General features: G+C 45.2%; 1 protein-coding gene across 2 annotated transcripts in view; it reads right to left on the bottom strand.

Moving 5' to 3' along the window:
* Positions 1 to 23,269, bottom strand: part of LOC309554229 (E3 ubiquitin/ISG15 ligase TRIM25-like) — a gene marked incomplete at its 5' end in the record, with an annotated part of 201,579 nt that overhangs the window by 170,340 nt on the left and 7,970 nt on the right. The window lies entirely within an intron of this gene.

The raw sequence follows: 23,269 nt of genomic DNA, 5'->3' as shown, positions 1-23,269 counted from the left end.
GGCGAGCGCGCGCCCGCTGAGGCGCGCGCCCGCCTCGGCTCGTTCACAGAGGAGTCCGGGCGTGTGACCCAATGTCCGCCGGTCACACTATGATCGTCAGTAGAGCGGGAGAAAGGCAGGCGGCTTATGTAAACAAGCCGCCTGTCATTCTCCCCTGTGTACAAATGGAGATCAGACGGTTCTACTATGTAGAACCGTTGATCTCTGTTTTTACAATAGGAGACATGTCCAATCACAGTTAGAAACACGCCCCTAGGACACACTTAACCCCTCCCTCTCCAATACAGTTAACCCCTTCCCTGCCAGTGTCATTTTTACAGTAACAGTGCATATGTATAGCACTGATTACTGCAGTAATGTCAATGGTACCCCCAAAAGTGTCAAAAATGTCAGTCAAGGGTCCGATCTGTCCACCGCAATGTCGCAGTACCGCAAAAAAAAAACGCAGATCGCCACCATTACTCGTTAAAAAAAAAACACCAAAAATGACAAAAATCTTTCCCTTTGTTAGTAAACGTGATAACTTTTGCGCAAACCAATCAAAATACGCTTTTTGCGATTTTTTTTTACCAAACATAGGTAGCATAAAACAAATTGGCCAAAAATGTTAAAAAATTTTGATTTTTACATTTTTTGGGGGGGGGGGGAATTTCATATAAAAAAAGTGAAAAATATTGTTATTTTTGCAAAATTTACGCTATTTTTTTGTTTATAGCGCATGATCAAAAAATCGCACAGGTGATCAAATACCACCAAAAGAAAGCTCTGTTTGTGGGAAAAAAAGGACGTGAAATTCGTTTAGGTACAGCGTCGCACGGCCGTGCAATTGTCCGTTAAATTCACGCAGTAAAAGATCGCAAAAAAAACCCTGGTCAGGAAGGGGGTAAAATCTTCCGGGGCTTAAGTGGTTAAAGTGAAACAATAAAAAAAAAAAAAAATCCTTTAAATATAGTGCCTGGGGGGTCTCCTTAGTCTGCCTGTAAAGTGGCCCATCTGTACCATGCATACAACCTGCTGCAGCAAAACTGACATTCCTAAAGAAAAAAAAAAAAATGAATGAAATGACATTTAAATTACCGGGAAGGTAATAACATTACCGGCAATAGAAAAATATAAAATATCAGCATGGGGATCCCCCCCTAATCCATACCAGGCCCTTATCTGTGCATGCAGCCCAGCAGGTCAGAAAAAAGGGGTGGGGGGACAAGCGAGCGCCCCCTCCCTGCTGAACCATACCAGACCACATGTCCTCAATCAACATGAGGGGGGGGCTTTGGGGTGGGGGGGGGCTCTAATGTTGCTGGGGAAAAGGGCCTCTTGCCAACAACCCTGGGCGGGGGGGCTCCCAGATCCCTCCCACCGTGTAAATGAGTACCCCTACCTATTCAACAAAAAAAGTGCAAAAAATAAATAAAAACAGGAGGCGGTTTTTTACTGATACTTTATTAAAAATAAAAAACAATGTCCCCTGATATAGATCAAACACGTCATCGCCGCCGCAGCCACCACCGGACCCGAAAATGAAAGAATAAATGCTCCACCATCAACTAAGGCAAACCGCCAAATACCCTGCTTGCCATTTGACAGTTCTTATATAGGTAAGGGCGGGCGACATCACCTGGTGCCACTGCCCCCTTGTGACGTTACTGTCCCAGCATGCACAGATCGGTGATGTCACAAGGGGGGCAGTACCACCAGGTGACATTGCCAGATGGCTCCTCCCCTTGCCTATATAAGAACTGTGAAACAGCAAGCCAGGCATTCGGCGGTTTACCTTAGTTGACAGCGGAGCATTTTTTGTTTGTTTTTTTTTTGGTCGCGGTGGCTTTGCGTCAGCGTAATGATTGATGGATTTACATCGGGTGACATTGTTTTTTTTTTTTTTAAAATCCATACCAGACCCTATTGGCCTGGTATAGATTGGGGGGGGGGGGGCCTCATGTTGTTTTTAACCAATTCAACTCTTTGGGCGTATTATGTACTATGAATGTCCAAAGAGTGAACCATTAAACACAATCGGATGTCTGCAGTAGCGGGTTTTGTTCAGCCAGCTCTCAATTTCAAAGTGAAAGTGATGCAGCGTGGTGGCTCCGCCCCTCCCGTAGGTGGCCCCCTTTATCCCATGGTTCCCGAGCTGTCCCGTGCTCACTGGTGCCCAGGAAAACGTCCACCGGCTGGGGGAGAGAGATTGTAGTGAGACTGAGGCAAATCCATGCCTCATTCTCACATGCAAACAATGAAAGACACATCTAACCAAGTCAATATGTGGTTGGTTAGATGGTGTGATGGGCAGGGGAGACATTGGGGTCTATTAGACCCCTAATGTCTCCATAAAGAGTCCCTGTCACCTGCCCAATGCTATCACATAGGGGTTAATAAACCCCTTGTGATAGCAATCAAGTAAAAGTAAATGTAAAAAGAAAAGAAACATGTTTTTAAAAAAAGTTTTAAAAAATAAAATAATAAAATATATTAAAATAAAAAAAGAAAATTGCTGAAACGCGTAAACACAAACGTAAGCCCAGGGTGTGCACGTGCATGTAAACCCCAGTGTGACATATGGCCAAGAACGTCAGAGCGAGAGCCATAATTCTAGCACAAGAGCTCCTAGTTACCTCTAAATTGATGAGCGTTAAAGGATTTTAAAGCGTCACCTATGGGGATTTTTGGGAACCATATTTTTGGCGATATCATGGGCGCACGCAATTTTAAGACATTGAATGTTTGGTATCAGTTTTACTCGAAGCAACCACATCTTTTATATTTTACCCGAAAATGGGTATTGCGTATATGGTGTTGTTTTGCACTAAAATTCATTTTATTATCATTTTTGCAGTGAAAAATTTGCAACTATCACCTTTTTAATTTACAGGGCCTCTGCTTTCAGAAAATATCCAATGTTCTGGGGGTTTAATAAACCACTTCAATACCGGGCACTTTCACCCCCTTCCTGCCCAGGCCAATTTTCCCCTTTTAGCGCTGTTGCATTTTGAATGACAATTGCGCGGTCATGCAACACTGTACCTACACCAAATTTATGTAATTTTCCCCCCACAAATAGAGCTTTCTTTTGGTGGTATTTGATCACCTCTGGGTTTTTTCCTTTTTGCTAAACAAATAAAAAAAACCCGAAAAGTTTGAAAAAAAAGTTTTTTGTTTATGTTATACAATTTTGTAAATAAATAAGTTTTTCCTGCACTGATGAGACTGCACTGACAGGCACTGATGGGGTGGCACTGATGGGGTGGCACTGATAGGCGGCACTGATATGTGGCACTGATAAGTAGCACTGATATGCAGCATTGGTGGGCACTGATAGGCGGCACTACTGGGCGCTGATAGGCGGCATTGATGGGCACTGATAGGTGGCACCGATGGGCACTGATAGGTGGCACTGATGGGCACTAATGGGCACTGATAGGCGGCACTGGTGGGCACTGATAGGCGGCACTGATGGGCGGAACTGATGGGCACTAATGGGCACTGATAGGCGGAACTGGTGGGCAATAATGGGCACTGGTGGGCGACACTGATAGATGGCAATGATGGGCACTGGTGGGCCGCACTGATAGGGAGGGCACTGGCAGGCAGCACTGATGGGGAGGGCAATGGGGGGCTCCCTGAGCCCTGATTGCTATCCCTGGTGGCCATAGTGGGCATCCCTGGGGTCATAGGTGGGCATCCCTGGGGTCATGGGTGGGCATCCCTGGTGGTTCTAGTGGCACCCCCCCCGAGGATCTGCACTGGTAATCAATGATCTGATTACCAGTGCCGACCCCCCCCCCTGTCAGGGGAGCCGTCGATCGGCACTCCTTTACTCGTGCCTGTCAGGCACAAACTAAGGAAAGCTGATCAACGGCTCTTCCTGTTTACTGTGACCAGCCGTGATTGGACACGGCTGGTCACATGGTAAAGAGCCTACGTCAGTAGGCTCTTTACCGAGATCGGAGATGCAGGGAGTCAGACTGACTCCTCGCATCACTGATCGCCGCTCTGCGCGCCCCCGGGGGGGCGCGCAGAGCTGTATTATCCTGCCGCCGTCATATGATGTCCGGTCAGGATAATACAACTACATTCCTGCCGTCATTTGCCTATAGGGTGGGCGGGAAGTGGTTAATTGTATTGCCAACGATTTTTACATACATGCAGAAAAAAATCGGAGTTTGAGCTATTTTGCAGAGAAGAATGGGCAAAAATGTCCCTCTCTAGATGTGCAAAGCTGATAGAGACATCCCCAAAAAGACTTACAGCTGTAATTGCAGGGAAAGGCGGGTTCCACAAAGTATTGACTCCGGGGGGCTGAATACAAATGCCCCCCCACACTTTTCACAGATTTATTTGTATCATTTATAATTTTCCTTCCACTTCACAATTATGTGCTGTGACAGGAGTCACTTTTTGGTTTGGGGGCCCGTGGAACACAGCTTACCTTAGAGAGGTTCCGTTACATTGGTGGCAAGTGGTGGGATGCTTCCTGCAGTCTGGGACATCCGAAAATCCACTGGGATACAAGGTCCAGATAGCAGAAGAGGAGAGGTACAGATACCAGCCGCCATGGAAGAGTAATTTGGAAGGAGGTTTGCGAGAGATGCGGATACAGCACAGGGGACTAGTGTCAGAGCAGGTCCTGCTAGGATAGTATAATTTAATCTGATTGGAACTCTGGAAGGAAACGCTAGCCCGTGTGCAGCGACACCAGGGAAAAATCCTCCCCTCCATCCAGGAAAGGTACTGGTCGCAATATGGATTGCGGGAGCTGTTTTTGGGAGAAAAAACGCACAAGGAGCAGACAGCTGTGTTAAGCAGGCTGGTCTGGGCAGAGATGCATTTGGAAGAGAGCTATAGAGCCCTCCGGTGACATGTATCCCAAGCATGCCCTTGAATAGCGGATGACAGCCCAACAGAAGGCTTTGGCTATGGCGGCCTGGGACTGTTGTACGGGAAGCTATCAGGGGACCCTAACTTTGGGAGCGATTTGGAGTGGCAGTAAGAGGGAATTTTGGATTACAGAGAACAGATCCTAAACATCTTGGAAGTGTTCTGGGCACTGGAAGATATGGAGTTTTTGGCCGTTCAGGAATGGGAGCTGGAGATGGCCTAAAGACGACTGAAGACTCTGCTCAGTGCCAGGGCAGGGCTCCCTTGCCTGGGAATATCCAGGTGTGAGTCTGTTCAATAAAAGGTTCTAGTTCTATACAAGCTAAGTTCTGTCTAGTTTTGCATGGGGCGCTGTAATATCTGATATCTATGTTCAAACTGGAGGAAGCAGAATTCTGACGGAAGCCCACAAACACAGTGTGGGTCGCGGTTCCATTACATATGCCACTTTGTGTTGGTCTATCACATAAAATGCCAATAAAATACATTTACATTTTTGGTTGAGAAAATGTGGAAAATTTCAAAAAGTATGAATACTTGTTCAAGGCTCTGTATACACAGTATCTCACAAAGTGAGTACACCCCTTATATTTTTGTAAATATTTTATGATATTGTATGATATGTTTGTAACAACACTGAAGAAATTACACTTGGCTACAATGTAAAGTAGTGAGTGTACAGCTTGTATAACAGTGTAAATTTGCTGTCCCCTCAAAATAACTCAACACACAGCCATTCATGTCTAAACTGCTGGCAACAAAAGTGAAAATGTCAAAATTGGGCCCAAAGTGTCAATATTTTGTGTGGCCACCATTATTTTCTAGCACTGCCTTAACCCTCTTGGGCATGGAGTTCACCAGAGCTTCACAGGTTGCCAATGGAGTCCTCTACCACCCCTTCTTGATGACATCACAGAGCTGGTGGATGTTAGAGATCTTGCGCTCCTCTGCCTTCTGTTTGAGGATGCCCAACAGATGCTCAATAGGGTTTAGGTCAGGAGACACGCTTGGCCAGTCCATCACCTTTACCCTCAGCTTCTTTAGCAAGGCAGTGGTCATCTTGGAGGTGTGTTTGAGGTCAGTATCATGTTGGAATATTGCCTTGCGGCCCACTCTCCGACGGGAGGGGATCATGCTCTGCTTCAGTATTTCACAGTACATGTTGGCATTCATGGTTCCCTCAATGAACTGTAGCTCCCCAGTGGCGGCAGCACTCATGCAGCCCCAGACCATGACACTCCCACCACCATGCTTGACTGTAGGCAAGACACACTTGTCTTTGTACTCCTCACCTGGTTGCCACCATCTGAATCAAATGAGTTCATCTTGGTCTCATCAGACCACAGGACAATGGTTCCAGTAATTCATGTCCTTAGTCTGCTTGTCTTCAGCAAACTGTTTCCGGGCTTTCTTGTGCATCATCTTTAGAAGAGGATTCCTTCTGGGACGACAGCCATGCAGACCAATTTGATGCAGTGTGCGGAATATGGTCTGGGCACTGACAGGCTGACCCCCCACCCTTTCAAACTCTGCAGCAATGCTGACAGCACTCATACGTCTCTTTCTCAAAGACAACCTCTGAAAATGATGCTGAGCACGTGCACTCAACTTCTTTGGTCGACCATGGCGAGGCCTCTTCTGAGTGGAACCTGCCCTGTTTAACCGCTGTATGGTCTTGGCCACCACGCTGCAGCTCAGTTTTAGGGTCTGGCAATCTTCTTCTAGCCTAGGCCATCTTTATGTAGAACAATAATTCTTTTTTTCAGATCCTCAGAGAGTTCTTTGCCATGAGGTGCCATGTTGAACTTCCAGTGATCAGTATGATAGAGTGAGAGCGATAACACCAAATTTAACACACCTGCTCCCCATTCACACCTGAGACCTTGTAACACTAACGAGTCACATGACACCGGGGAGCGAAAATGTCTAATTTGGCCATATTTGCACATTTTCACTTAGGGGTGTACTCACTTTTGTTGCCAGCGGTTTAGACATTAATGGCTGTGTGTTGAGTTATTTTGAGGGGACAGCAAATTTACACTGTTATACAAGCTGTACACTCACTACTTTACATTGTAGCAAAGTGTCATTTCTTCAGTGTTGTATCATGAAAAGGTAGAATAAAATATTTACAAAAATGTGAGGGGTGTACTCACTTTTGTGAGATACTGTATCATCTTAATTTTTTGTCTTCTCGAGAACTGTTTTTTTCCCATTCCTCCTTATCATTTCCCAGGAATACTTGTTGACTTCCTTTGCTGTTGTGCAACAATCCTCTGAAAGGTTATACAGGAAAAACAAGTGATAACATTTAAAAGTGGTTGTAAAGGCAGAAGGTGCATTCTTTGCTTCTTTGCATTAAGATATAAAATCTTCTGTGTGCAGCCCCCCCCCCCCAATACTCAAATAAACCATGGATATTTATCAACCCCTACCTGCAAATATATAAATGCTTGTACAAAAGAAAAGGACTACAGCATATATTGGGGTCCTAATACCTTTATTAACCCTGTAAGTCCCAAATATAGAAAAACCTTTTACCTTTCAGACGTTGTTGTAGGAGGCCTTTGATGCAGAAAATAATACGTTTTACAAAAAAAAAAAAAATGTTCATGTATGTTTTTAGAGAAATGTTGTAATATTGCAACATTGGGCTTAGTCGGGAGCAGAATTTCTGTATTTGTACTCAGATTGTCTGAACAACAATTCAGAACAACTAAGGGTTCATTTGCAGGTTTGATTGCTTACTTAGCCCCATAAATATATATATAGGAGTGTCGCGTGTCGCGCCGCCACAGACGTCACGCACAGCTCGGTCTGCAGCCGAGCTAGGCGAACTATCGTTATTGTCGCTGTTTGTTTCCATCCCACATGTAAGTGCATTACTATTTACTTAATAAATTATCTCGGGGATATTACACTATGGTCCGTTTATTTTCTATTATATACATGCTCACTTTGGAGAGTCAGTAGAAGCACGGATCCATGGATCAGATTGAAACACAGCTATTGACATCCGATATACTGAAAAGGCAACATCTATTGAACATTTCCTGTGCTGAGTCTATCTAACATTTGGTAAGAGGCCATTACCGCACTATATCACAGGGTGGTCAATCTGAATATCTCCTCCTTTCCAACCCATCTAACAGAGTTATTCTCTGCCTTCCATCTTTATACATTTGGTAAGGAGGATAGCGTGTTGGTGGCGGGATCTTCAAGCACATAGCACTGGAAATATATATTTTTACCTTTTCACTATTTTTACATCTGGTGAAGATTTTTGTGGACTTTGCAACTTATATTCATTTACAGCACCTAAGTTTTATCACTTTTGACACTTGGTGGAATCCTTTGGATTTGTGGACTTTTTGATCATTTCACTAAAAGTATTTTCACTAGATCACCATTTATGCAATATTGTATGATTTTGTGTGTTATCACGTTGTGGATTTCAATACATATTCATTTATTTTAGTGCACCTATTTTTTCAACAATTTATCACTAGGCACAGTTCAGATAGCAGCTTTAAATTTATCAGCGCACCCTTCTTTTCACCAATATATATAACATTAATAATAATCACATTAGTCATATTTTCTATGAAGTCATTTATTAAAAATAAAATATTAAACAGATAAATCTCTAGCAACTTTTTCATTCCTTTTTTTCTTTTCATGACTGACTTTCATTGGTTGTGAAAGTCCCTGTAACAAAGGGTTAATTTTCATGTTACATATATTCATTTATTGGCAGGTTCAATATATTTACCCTTTCAGATTTGTGGATGAAGTACAATAATTAAGGACACACACAAGTAGTAAAAGTAATAAAAAAGATTTACTTAGCTTCGGTTAAAGATGGAATGCAGATGATAATACAGATAATCTCAGCAACAATTCCAGGGAACCCCGTAAACTTATGACGCCAGTCAAAAGCTCTGGAAACAGACAGTCTATGCTATGGCCAGGCACATATTCACTGGTCAATGTCCTGGTAGAAGTTCTACAAAATATCTTGCCTGCATAGCATTTATAATTGAAAAAGGTGCCAATACTCCAATAAGCTAGTTTTATCTGGTTGCACCAAAAGAGTAGCCAACGGTTTCCAAGACAATATGACCATCTGTAAAGTCAGAAAAGATCAATGTATGCAGGAATAAGAAAGCTATTCAGCATAGAGAAATGTGTGAAACCATTCAATATAACGTTCACACACACACAGACCTATATATATATATATATATATATATATATATATATATATATATATATATATATACAGAAGTGATGACCTTATTAACTATCATAGTTAATAACAGCTGATACCAAGTTCTTTGTAAATCAATTATGAATATTTTAGACCCATACTACAGTCCCAAAACAGTTCTTGTCCTCTGAAAAGCAAAGGCGAACATCACACTTGCTGCATTGCGTGTTGGTGTATCCTTTATTGCAGTGTCTACAGCGTCCTCTCCCTGTCTTCCGTGGGAAATGCAACTAGGTCCTTGCGTACATCCAATGGGAGGAGTGCACATCTCTTGGACGGTCTCTTCTGCCCTACACCTTTTGATAAAGGCAGATGTGCTGAAACGCGTTAAGGTCACACCACGGACAACCTATCCATGTACTTTTGATGCACTTTATCTTGGGATGTCTGTAAGTGTAATTGCTTTATTTTTATTAATAAACTGTAGCAGTATTACACTATTTTTCGCTCCCTTTTGATTTATGTTCACCATGTTCAAATGAGAGCCAGTATACCAGCTACCTTATCACACTGGGACACCCTAAGTCATCGTATGGACTCAAAGATCTATTATAGACCATTTACAGCCTTGATGATCTAGGTACTGTATAGTATTCTAGGTCCTCTATTTCTGGTGAGCGCAATATAACATCTTCTGTTGGTGTTGGGAATTCACGTGCACCTATAATCACCTATTTTACAATTTGGACACCATTCCCTTCACTTTATTAGACACTGGGATTTTTTGTTATAGACACATCACCATGGACTTTATTTGGACATTTATAATTGTTTATGTTTATTTATATGCAATTGTTTATTAGCGCTGCACATTACTACAGTAATCAGTGCTAAACATATGCATTGTAATAATGACACTGGCAGGGAAGGGGTTAACCCAGGGGCGATCAAAGGGTTAAGTGTGAGCCTAGGGAGTGTTTTCTAACTGTGGGGCAGTGGCTGGCCACCCCCCCAATCATCTTCAAAGAAAAAAAAATACCATTTAAAGCCCACTATGGGGTGCCGGATCTATTGCTGGCTATGGGGGTGGGGGGGGTGGGGTTTGGCATCCCACGTGGTGTCAGGCAGAGGCGCCGATTGGCGGCCATTCTGGGTGTCATCGGGGCACAGAGCAATGCGCCCCGACACTCATCACTAGTCCTGTCCTGGCTGTGATTGGTCCAGACTTCAGCCTGGACCAATCATTCAACACATCCCGGCTGACATAGTTGGGGGCGGTGCCGGTGCGTGCGTCAGTCATTCACCGTCACCGTCCGACTCCGTCAGCTTCCTGCCGGTTCCTGCTGCCGTCAGTGCGAAGAGAGAGGAGCAGCGCACCGTGGACATCTCGCAGTCTGAGTGTGGAGTCACAGGACGGGAGTCGAGTCAGCGAGTCAGCCCACTGCCCAGGATAGCAGGTAAGTGAATAGTGATTGAAGCCGCTGCAGTGCGATGCCATGCCCTTACCATGACCTGTGACATGCCTGTACCATGACCTGTGCCATGCCTGTACCATGCCCTTACCATGACCTGTGCCATGCCTATACCATATCCTGTACCATGACCGGTGACATGCCTGTACCATGATCTATGACATGCCTATACCATGACCTGTGCCATGCCTATACCATCATCTGTGCCATGCCTATACCATCTCCTGTACCATGACCTGTACCATCACCTGTGACATTCCTGTACCATCACCTGTGCCATGCCTATACCATCACCTGTGCCATGCCTGTACCATCACCTGTGCCATGACCTGTGCCATGCCCTTACCATGACCTGTGCCATGCCTATACCATCACCTGTGCCATGCCTGTATCATGGCCTGTGCCATGTCCTTACCATGACCTGTGCCATGCCTATACCATCTCCTGTACCATGACCTGTGACATGCCTGTACCACGATGTAGCAGAATGGACACAGAGTGTGGCTTGTGTTGAAAGAATGACCATAATATTACTGAACAGTGTCCCTGAGGAAATATATAAAGATATATTGCAGATTGCTAGAAAATGGCAGCAGTGTTTCATAGAGCCCTGCTAGTGGGGAGGGGTTTGTTATTGTGAATACCTGCATTCCATTGTCCTATTGTTCCTGTCTGCCTTGTAAGCATATTATGGGATGTGTGTTTGTGTGGAATGACTCGAAGAGGGAGGGGTTTTGGCAGAGTGTAGATCTCTTGTGTTTTCAATAAACAAGGCATTCTGAGTTGACTCCCAGCCTATGTGTCGTCTAGTTCTTGGGAGGGAAGGATTGTATAACGCTACCTGGATTGTTGCATGCTGTACCTGCCTAGTTGGATTATTACCTGTTTTCCTGTCTACCAGCGGGGAGCCCGTAGATTAAACTACTCCTCTGCTACAATTGGTGGCAAGCGACGGGATTTCAAACCGCACAGCAGATCCACGATCGTCAGTAACTACCAAACAAAGAGGAGAGGCAGCAGCACAACGGAACGAGCCATTCGGATAAAACCAGCATTCGGGAAATATGTCAAAGTATACGAATGCTTGGTGAATGGAGGTGAACTATGCAGCATGGAAAAGAACATTGAAGGAATTATTGCAAGCTAGAGGGGGAAACGCCATCCACAAAACAAAAGCAACCCTTGTAGCAGAGCTCATGGAGGAAGACAGAGCAACCCCTGCAGCGGGCCCACAGGAGGCAGAACGCAGCGAATTTGACAAGGAGCTACAGAGCAGACTGGCCTACTACCCAGAGCCCCACTCAAGAGAAATACTGGACCGGCTGATGGTGGACGTACACGAATACCTGATGGTCAAACTCCAAGCAAGTCAGCGAGCCGGGGAGAGAGCTCCAATGCCTGTCCACATTACCCAGGGGAAGCCCAAGATTCCGTACCAGGCATTTAAAAGCTATACCGAAACCAACGGCGAGGTAGATGACTACCTACAAGATTTCGAAAGGTTATGCCACCTGCACAATATCAGTGCGGAGGATCGAGTACCCCTACTGGCAGGGAGACTATCTAGTCGCACAGCAGAGGCATACCGTGCTGTACCCGACGAGGACAGTACAGACTATGCCAAGGTGAAGCAGGCCATTCTAGCTTGGTATGCGATTACCTTAGAGGCCTAGATATTAAAAAGTTCACCAGAGACACTCACACAGAATGGGCGCACCATCTACAACGAGCGGCAAAAGGATGGTTTGAAGCCACCCAAGTCAACACCCTAGAAGACCTGTTCCAGCTAATGGTAATGGAGCAGTTCTTTAACGGGATACCCGCTCATCTGCGGAATTGGGTGTGAGATCGGAAACCACGCGCTCTACAAGACGCAGCCAAGTTAGCGGATGAGTTCCAAGATACAAGGAGGGAACAGCACACTCAACCAAGAGCAGCCTATGGACCTACAGCACCAGTACCAGCCATAACCGCAGCCGTCCCACCACGCCCGGGGGTAAACAATAACACCTACACCCCCAGGCATCAGGCTCGCCCCCCCGATACAATGCCACACCTGCAACCAGCAGGGACATATGCAGCGGGACAGCCCTCGCAACTGACCACGGCCCAGCTTGAATACCCCGGCACCCAACAACCAGCGATTCATTGTGCCCAAGCGGAACCCTACAGAGTACCCAAGGTCCCAGCTTCCACCGAGGAACCTCTGGTAACGCTACATGAAGTCAACCCTATCCATGCAGCTTCTGACAACTGACAAGAGGTACAGATGGAGGGGAGAAAGGTACAGGGGTTGCGAGACTCTGGAGCTACTATAACGCTGGTCTGCAACCACCTAGTACCCAAGGGCAATCTCATAGGGGAGTGTGTGGCAGTACGTGTAGCAGGGGGAGTGATCTACAAGATCCCCACTGCCAAGGTACACCTGAATTGGGGAGCGGGGAATGGGAATGTGGAGGTGGGCATGATGCAGGATTTACCCGCAGACGTTATTTTGGGCAACGACCTGGGGGAGTTGACTTCAGCTTTTGTTCCCCAATCTATATGGGTTGAAGTGACAGCAAAGAACGTAGTATATGATGGCTAGAGGTACAGTAGGCGTTCACAGTATACACAAGTTGGTGGCGGGCTGTATAGGCCGCAAAAATAAGCTCACATGGGTTGAACTGACAGCAAAGAACGTAGTATATGATGGCTAGAGGTACAGTAGGCGTTCACAGTATACACAAGTAGGTGGCAGGCTGTATAGGCCGCAAAAATAAGCTCACATGGGTTGAACTGACAGCAAAGAACGTAGTATATGATGGCTAGAGGTACAGAAGGCGTTCACAGTATACACAAGTTGGTGGTGGGCTGTATAGGCCGCAAAAATGAGCTCACATGGGTTGAACTGACAGCAAAGAACGTAGTATATGATGGCTAGAGGTACAGAAGGCGTTCACAGTATACACAAGTTGGTGGCGGGCTTTATAGGCCGCAAAAATGAGCTCACATGGGTTGAACTGACAGCAAAGTATGTAGTATATGATGGCTAGAGGTACAGTAGGCGTTCACAGTATACACAAGTAGGTGGCAGGCTGTATAGGCCGCAAAAATGAGCTCACATGGGTTGAATTGACAGCAAAGAACATAGTATATGATGGCTAGAGGTACAGTAGGCATTCACAGTACACAGAACAGTAAGTGTTTGCCTGTATAGGCTGCAAAAATTAGCCATTCAATGGACATGAAATGCCTTTTATGCCGCTGTATTTAGCGAAGCCAAGGACCAGGAATTGTTGTGGGTGGATGGCGGTCTTTGGGATATTTGTGGCCTGGCATGAGGAATTTCGATGAAACCTGGTCTACTGGTCACATGTGTTGAATTCCTCAGAGATCCATGCCTCATTCATTTTTATAAATGTGAGGTAGTCTACACTGTCATGAGCTAGGCGAGTGCGCTTATCGGTCACGATCCCCCCTGCTGCGCTGAACGTCCTTTCGGACAGGACACTGGATGGGGGCAAGCCAACATTTCCATTGTAAATTGTGCAAGCTCTGGCCAGAGGTCAAGCCTGCCCACCCAGTAGTCCAGGGGTTCATCACTCCTCAGAGCGTCCACATCGGCCGTTAACCCAATGACACCTGTCGGACACCTTTTTTTACACTGCAACATTTGAGCCACAGAAGCCTGCCTTTTTCCAGAACAACGTGACGACGGCATCATGGAAGGTGGAGTGTTGGACAACTGTGAGGAGACAGGAGAAGGAGAAGGGGGAGGAGAAGGAGAAGAGGCTGGACGGTGAGAGCATGGAGTGTGGCTTTGTGGGTTCTGACAGTTTTGCTCCCACTGGGCTTGGTGATGGGATTTCAGGTGCCTTCTTAAGTTGTCCCTAGGTGAGTGTTGGGCTTACCGCGACTTATGCGTTGACTGCAAAGGCTGCAGATGGCAACACTGGTGTCAGCAACGGACACATTAAAAAAAAGCCCACACTGCGGAGCCATGCGGCGGCATCCTGGGAGCGCCAGATGTGACTGTACATGGTTGATGGCTCGCTCCTGATACATTTGCAGTCTGTTTTGTACCTCTTGTGCAATGCAAGTTCTGCCTGCCTCTCCTCCCTATCTGCCTGTCCGTCAGTCTGCCAGTTCTACAAATAATTGGCCAGTAACTGTTGTCACTGTGTGTAGCACAGTTAACACAGCAAAAGAGGCCAAATGTTTGCAGGACTAAAATACACTCTTAGAAAATTATACTGTTAAATAACACCCCACTTCAATATGTGGCATTGGGGGGGGGGGGGGGCATTGGTGTATCACACCAGTACAAAAATTCAAAAAGTTGGCCAGTGAATTTGGTGCTGTGTGTACCAGACTTCACTCAGCAAACTAGGCCATATTGTTGCATGACACAAATACACTTGAAAAAGTTTACTCAGATAACACCCCACTTCAATATGTGGCATTGGGGGGGTGGGGGGGAAGCATTGGTCTATCACACCAGTTATAATACATTATAAGAGCTTTTGTCACTGTGTGTAGTTTTGCTGCAGAAACGCTCAGTCTCACCACCACACCTGTCACAATGCTGAACAGTGCACAATAATAGTACTAATCCACTATAATATGCTTTCTACAACTAACTGCCCCTAAAGCAACCACTGGATACCTGCCCCTATAGTAAAGAGACTGTAATAGACCCTATAAAAACATTGGAGCATTTTAAATGACTTTTGTGGACATTGACAAAGAAATTTCTGTGTCACTGCAGCCGATCTCTAACTGCCCCTAAAGCAACCACAGGATACCTCTCCCTAAGCTCAAAAGATACTAGACCTATACCGAAATACCAGCCCTCAAATGGACTTTTGTGGACATTGACAGAGCAATTTCGGTGACTGCAGCCGATCTCTAACTGCCCCTAAAGCAATCACTGGATACCTCTCCCTAAGCTCAAAAGATACTAGTAGACCTATACCGAACAATACCAGCCCTGAAAAGGACTTTTGTGGATCTTCACAGCGCTATATGTGTCTAGCAAACTCTCCCCGATGAGCACAGCAGACCTCTCCCTACACTGGCAAATAATGGAATGTGAAATGGCCGCCAGATTGGGTCTATTTATAGGGTAGGGGGACTGTCCATGTGCTGGAATGTTTCAATTGGCTGTCCCGTTCCACCTGACAGCTGTGTCACGGGTCAAAGTTCCCCCCAATGTAAACAAATATGGCCACCGCGAACTACGCCATGTGTCCGAAAATTTGGCGGGTAGCGAACAAGCAAAATTCGCTGTGAACCGACCGCTGGGCGAACCGCAAAGTCATCTCTAATCACCACAGGAATATTGTGTAGTATTACACACCATTAACCGCCCAACAGCCAAACCCACTGATTTTATGGTGGGTATACATGACAATATTCCACGTATACCTAAAGGTATTTTAACTGCAGTGGTGAAATCAGCCTACCACAGCTGCTGCCATCAGAGATATCCATATATGCTGAGCGCAAACGCTGTTTGTGTCAGAATATATAAAATCAGCGTGGCAGCTGACGGTTACCTGCAAGAGAAACAAGTTAACAAAAGAATGAAAAACAAACAAGAACAGTAAAAGTACAGTAGGAAGAACATAAAAATAACTTAGACAACAACTATTTTTGGCTTTTTTATTTTATGTTTTTATTTTTTTACACTTTTTTTTCTTCAACGTTAGAGTTCAAGGTTATGGTCTCTCAAAATGACGATAGCCATCGAACATCTTTTGAGACCCTGTGTAAATGTGCCCTAAACTGTGCCGTGCTGTACCCTATGCAAATAATCCACTACTGTGTTATAGCGACGGAAACAGTCACCCTGGCAAAGACCAGGTTGGTCAGGACAATAATTACGGGTGTCACGCCTAAATCTGCGCCTGCTGCAGGCACGGCATCTTTTTTGGGGGTGTCTTTGGGTAGGGGTACTCGGGAGGAATTCCGGAAAATGCCTCTCATGCAGCCGGCTCACTGCATCTGGTTGGGGAAGTTGGGCAGGAGCACCAGCTGGATACAGAAGGGCTCTGATTATCTCTTCTTGGAATTGAAAAGAAGGATAATGTTCCGGCAGATGCTTTGTATAAAGACAAAATCGTTGTAAATAGCCAATTGAAATACGTATACAGACACTTTTTTGTACCAGCGTCTGGCCTTACGGGCAATTAAGTACGGTCCCATCATCTGGTCGTTGAAGTCCACCCCTCCCATTTTACGGTTATAGTCGTGGACACAGAGGGGCTTCTCAACAACAACACCAGTGACCATAGTAATTTCGACTGCCGTGTCTGGGTGAATGGACATCAGAAAGAAAACGTTCAGTTTGTCCCTCCACTTCACTGCAAGCAATTCATTGCACCTCAAGAAGGCTCTCTCCCCCTTACTCAGTGGGGCATTTACTAGCCATTGGGGGAAGCCCCGGCGATTAGATCGCACGGTGCCACAAGCGCCAATTTGCAATTGAAAGAGGTGTCTAAAAAGTGGCACGCTTGAATAAAAATTGTCCACGTACAAGTGGTACACCTTTCCGAATAAGGGTGACACCAAGTCCCAAACTACCTTACCACTGCTCCCCATGTAGTCTGGGCAGTCGGGGGGCTCCACAGAGCTATCTTTTCCCTCGTAGACACGGAAACTAACTGTATAGCCTGTGGCCCTGTCACAGAGCTTGTACAGTTTGACTTCGTATCTGGCACACTTGCTGGGGAGGTATTGTTTCATAGCAAGGCGGCCAGTAAACTTTATCAGGGACTCGTCAACGCAGACATCTTGTTGGGGGGTAAACAAGGCTGCAAACTGCTGATTGAAGTGGTCTACGAGTGGCCGAATTTGGTGGTGCCGATCATATTCAGGGTCTCCCCGAGGAGGACAGAGTTCATTGTCGCTGAAATGCATGAACCAAAATATTTGTTCGTATCGAACCCTGGACATAGCAGAAGAGAACACGTGCATTTGATGAATTGGGTCAGTGGACCAATATAACCGCAATTCATTATTTTTTGTAATGCCCGTGTTGAAGGATATGCCCAGAAATTTTTTAAAATCGGGAAATCGTTATAGGATTCCAGGCGAATGGTCTGGCAAGGGGTGAATTTGGGTTGGCGGTGATGAATTGTTGTGCGTATAAATTTGATTGATCCACAATAGATCTGAAAAGATCTTCAGTGAAAAACAGCTCAAAAAAGTTAAGGGGATTAAAACCAGCCGTTTCCACTCGAATTCCAGGTTGGGCAGTGAATGGGGGGAAGTACTGGCGCTGTGGAATCTGTGGGCTGCCAATTAGGATATGCCAGTGCTTCAGGGAGGGCACTATGGGCTTTACGGGCCTGTCTTCGAATACGCGGTGGCTGCAGGCCACTACTCGTGCTAGCCACCACACCAGCTTCAACTGCACTTATGGGACTCGCCACGTCACCAAGTATTAATGCAGTGCTGGTTGTACTAGGTCCAAGGTGTACTAGGCAGCTCGTGCTTGCCATATCACGAGAAGTGTGAGCGGCACTAGTACTGGCACTCTGCTGCATACGAGAAACATCCGGTTCTTGCATCTCTGCAACTCCAGAATGGGGTCGGGTACACCTGACCTTAGCAGGGACCCCTCCGTCGTCTGAGCCATCTGTCAGGGAGCCGCTGCTGTCTACAGGTTCATATACTGACCCTGATTCTGCCAATGAGGCTTCCCCATCGCTCTCATCTGACATGGTCAGTATACTGTAGGCCTCTTCACTACTGTACCAACGTTTGGTAATTTTAGTAACTAAATTTAAAAGGTACAGTAGTGTGACTAACAGGTAAAAAAGCACCTGGTTGTCAAGGTCTATTTGGTCGCTACAAAAAAAACTGCTAGTGCTAGCAGAGATCAGGCCTGACTCTGCTAACGCAGCGGTTTTGTTTGATTTGTTTTTTTTTGGAAGTGACAGTAATCTATTGGTTACTGCACTTGCCTGGGTAGGGTGGGCCGGGCAGGGGGGGCTAAACGCAGGTGCTGGCAGGAATCAGTGCTGTGCAAACATTGCATTTTGGGAACACTAAACTATGGGGATGCTAGTATAGTTCTGATCAGATCAGATATTGATCTGTTCAACACTATACTAGTAATGGAGGTGTGTGTGTGTGTGTGTGTGTGTATGTGTGTTAGTGTATTTGACTCCAACTGACACTAAATAATGGTGGTGTGGTGGGACCCTGATGCTAACTAGCCTAAGTAGCGTCACCCGTGACACTAATACAGTGATCGGTAATCACTGTATATAGTGAACACTGTGACAGGGCAGTGAAGGGGTTAACTGGGGGAGATCAAGGGGTTAAACCTTTATAGGGGATAGATGGCAGGTGGCCTAAACCTATTTGGGCTTAGCGCAAGCGCAAATTAGGATCACAAGTGACATTAATACAGTGATCAGTAGTTATCTGATATACTGTATATATTAGTGCACTGTGTGATAGGGAGTGAAGGGGTTAACTGGGGGAGATCAAGGGGTTAAAAGTTTATTAGGTAATAGATGGCGGGTGGACTAAACCTATTTGGGCTTAGCGCAAATTAGGGTCACAAGTGACACTAAATACAGTGATCAGTATTTACCCATATACTGTATTTAGTGCAAAGAGTGATAGGGAGTGAATTGGTTAACTGGGGGTGATCAAGGGGTTAAAACTTTATTAGGGGATAGATGGTGGGTGCCCTAACCCTATTTGGGCCTAACGCTAGCGCAAATTAGGGTCACAAGTGACACTAATACAGTGATCAGTAAAAGATCTGTATACCACTGTATATAGTGTTCACTGTGAGGGGTTTGGGGGGTGATCAAGGGGTTAAATGTGCCTATGTGAGGTAGTGTCAGTGTAGTGTTTGGTGGAACTCATGTTTTAAATGTCTCTCTGTCTTCTCCTGGAACCGAAAGGGCTCCGGGAGGGAAAGTTACATCACTTCCCCTGCCTGTGTTTACATTACACAGGCAGGGGACATGGTGCCATTGACTAGAACCGATCACCAGATCCAGACCAAAAATCATTGGTTTGTATCTGGTGACTGATCGGTTCTCTGCCAAATAAGACCGGGAGCGCGCCCTGCGAGCCGTGATCGCGCCCAACGTAGGTCTACATCGCCAGACCTTAAAGAGCCACTTTGCCGCAGTAGTGTCCATGTAAGCAGTGGTCAAGTGGTTAACCTAAGACTCGCTCTGCTTAACTAACTTCTATCTGAGTTTGACAGCTCTTTTAAAGGGCTCTGACGTCACCAGCGCCCCATAATCCACTGCTCAGGTGCAGTGAATAAATTACTGACGTCACGTCAGAAGGGGCAGGGACAATTAATAGGTTTTAATTAAAATCCGAAATTAATAATAATCACCCACTGGCCAGATTCGAACCCACAGCCTCTCACTTACAAGCCCTTTATTCTACCAGCTACACCATCGAACCAGCTGATTAATTTAAGACTCTCTCTGCCTAACTAAGGGCTCTTTCACATGGCCGCTCCGTGTGAGAGCTCCGCTGCGGTCGGTCCTTTTTTTTTTTTTTCACGGAGCGGATGACATTTCTGTCATCCACTCCGTGTGTCCGCATATCATCCCATCCGTTTGCGGATGATATGCGGACCCAATGTAAGTCTATGGGGATTGCGGATGTCAGCGGATGACACCGCTGACATCCGATTTTCCTTCCTTTCCGTTTTTTACACGGAGGAAAAATAGGGTTCTGTTCCGTTCGAAAAAACGGAACAGAACTGAAAGGAAGGAATTCGGATGTCAGCGGATGGTATTCCGCTGACATCCGCAATGCCATAGACTTACATTATGTCCGCAAATCATCCGCAAAAAAATAGGATGATTTGCGGACATACGGAACGCCCATGTGAAAGAGCCCTAACTTCTATCTGAGTTTGACAGCTCTTTTATAGGGCTCTGACATCACCAGTGCCCCATAATCCACTGCTCAGATGCAGTGAATTACTGACGTCAGTAATTTATTCACTGCACCTGAGCAATGGATTATGGGGCACTGGTGATGTCAGAGCCCTATGAAAGAGCTGTCAAACTCAGACAGAAGTTAGTTAGGCAATGAGAGTTTTGGGTTAAACAGCTGGCTCGGTGGCGTAGGTGCTAGAATAACGTGCTTGCAAATGAGAGGCTGTGGGTTTGATTCCCTGGCCAGCGGATGATTGATATTGATTATGGATATTAAATAAAACCTATTAAATTAATTATGGATGTGGGGACTCGAAGTTTCCATGAAGAAGACCATTTGTTCGCCATTCGGGGAACAGGCAGTGTTCCAGTTTGTCTCGAACACGAAGCTCATCACTACCAGCCACGCTGTAGCCATCATTCTTCCATAGCACAGTCAGCAAGTGGTTCAATTAAATGGAGGGATGTAAGGCAACTATGGGTGGAAGTGAGAGATAAATAGTTTTGATGACAAAACAGGTTGAAAGTGATGTCAGACACCAGAAGTGACACGATTACGCCCACTGGAAGTGCCACGGCGGCTATTTTAGAAGTGGTTACAATGCGTTTTATCACTGAATGTCTCACTGAAAGTGCATCGATTTAAAAAAAAAAAAAAAAATGATATTATAAGGATGTACTGCACTATGGTCTCTGCATGATATTGTTTGCATGGGAACCCTGGAGAGATGCTGGAGTGAAGGAGGACTGCTGGAAGTGGATGGCTTTTGTGGAAAGTGATTTAACCACTTAAGCCCTGGAGGATTTGGCTGCTCAAAGACCAGGCCCTATTTTGCGATTCGGCACTGCGTGAATTTAACGGACAATTGCGCGGTCGTGTGATGATGTACCCAAATGAAATTGATGTCCTTTTTTTTCCCACAAACAGAGCTTTCTTTTGGTGGTATTTGATCACCTGTGCGATTTTTACTTTTTGCACTATAAACAAAAAAATATCGACAATTTTGAAAAAATTAAATTTTTCACATTTTTTATATGAAATTCTGAAAAAAAAAGTAAAAATCAATTTTTTTTTAACATTTTAGGCCATTTTGTTTTCTGCTACATATTTTAGGAAAAAAAAAAAAAAAAAAAAAAAAAAAAAAAAAAAAAAAAATCGCAATATGCGTATTTTGATTTGCGCAAAAGTTATTGCGTTTACTAACTACGGGAAAGATTTATGTAATTTTTATTGTTTTTTTTTTTTTTTTTAACTAGTAATGGTGGCGATCTGCGTTTTTTTTTTTGCGGGACTGCGACATTGCGGCGGACAGATCGGACTCTTGACTCACATTTTTGACACTTTTGGGGGTACCAGTAACATTACTACAGTAATCAGTGCTATCAATATGCACTGTTACTGTAAAAATGACACCGGCAGGGAAGGGGTTAACTTTATTAGTGATTAAGTGTGTCCCTAGGGGCGTGATTCTAACTGTCAAGGGGCATGGCTTGATAGATCATAACAGAGACATACGATCCTACATAGCAGGATCGCATAGCCTCTGTCATGATCTAAGGGAGAATGACAGATGGCTGTGTTTACATCAGCCGTCTGCCTTTCTCCCTCTCCTGCGGGAGATCGATAGTGACCGGCGGACATTGGAGCCACCGGTCACTCGCGCGGAGATGTCAGGGAATGAGCGGGGGCGGAAGTGCGCCTCACCCCCTATAGGCTTGTGGGCGAGTGACGTACCCCTACGTCACTTTGCCCAGGAGGGGCTGACCTCCGCCGTATATAGTCGTGTGGCGGTCAGCAAGTGGTTAAGGAGCAGCGATCTGGTAAGGTGCATGGAGTGATACTATTACATATTTGCATGTGTCGGATATGGATCACCTAAAGCAAGTCCAGCAAGTATGGGCAGAGACACTATATATTGTTCGCAGATCACTGAGTAACTCTGTTGGCAGTCAAGAAGAATACAAGATGGGGGCGCACACCATTGGAAGTAACTGTGCCCCCATCATCCTTACAGCTGATGATGGTAAACAGTGCAGTCACCTTCATCTCTTCCTCCTCAATGCTCTCCTTAGGTGAGCTGTCCTTTGAAAAGCAATTCAAAAGTCTATGCAATGACCCACACTAAAAAAAAAAAAAAAAAAAATGGCATACAATATTTCAGCCAGTATGCCTAGGGGGTGGGAGTCAAACTAAGCTTGAGATTCTGTTGGCTCCTCGGGGGCAGGCCATTCACACCAGTGCCGTGCCTCATCACTTCCTATCACTATATGATAAAATAACATTTCTCTATATAAAGGGAGACTTTAGGAGAAAACATTCAGAGAAAAAATGTAAGAAACTCTCAGGAAAGCAATGAGGAGGACAATGTTGGGGGTCTTCTCTGATTTAAAGCTGAACACCGGGCAGATAGAATGAATACAGCTCTGTATACATGAATACAGCCCGGAGATCAGCTTTAACAGGAAGTGAGAAGACCTTTTTATTCCTCATATATCTTCCAGAGATTTCCCAGAATTCTCTCCTGTATGAAGGAGACGTGTATTTCCAAGACTGAAAACTGCCGACATTGATAGAAACAGGAAAATGAGGAATAAAATACCCGTCACCGATTATTATTACCATGAAGGTGAACTGACTCTGTAATACAAATCATAATAGAAAACATATACACAAATAGGATTCAAATCAGCAACATTTCCAGGGACAAACTTCTAAATCCTGGGACTGTCCCTGGAATGCAGACACAGCTTGCACTCCTCATCGTGTCACTTATTGAATTACATTTCTTATATTT

The sequence above is a fragment of the Pelophylax lessonae genome (assembly GCF_965119305.1).
Source record: "Pelophylax lessonae genome assembly, chromosome: 4".
NCBI classification, from domain to species: Eukaryota; Metazoa; Chordata; class Amphibia; order Anura; family Ranidae; genus Pelophylax; species Pelophylax lessonae.
The sequence above is the reverse complement of the archived record's forward strand: the minus strand, read 5'-3'. Positions and strand labels throughout refer to the sequence as shown.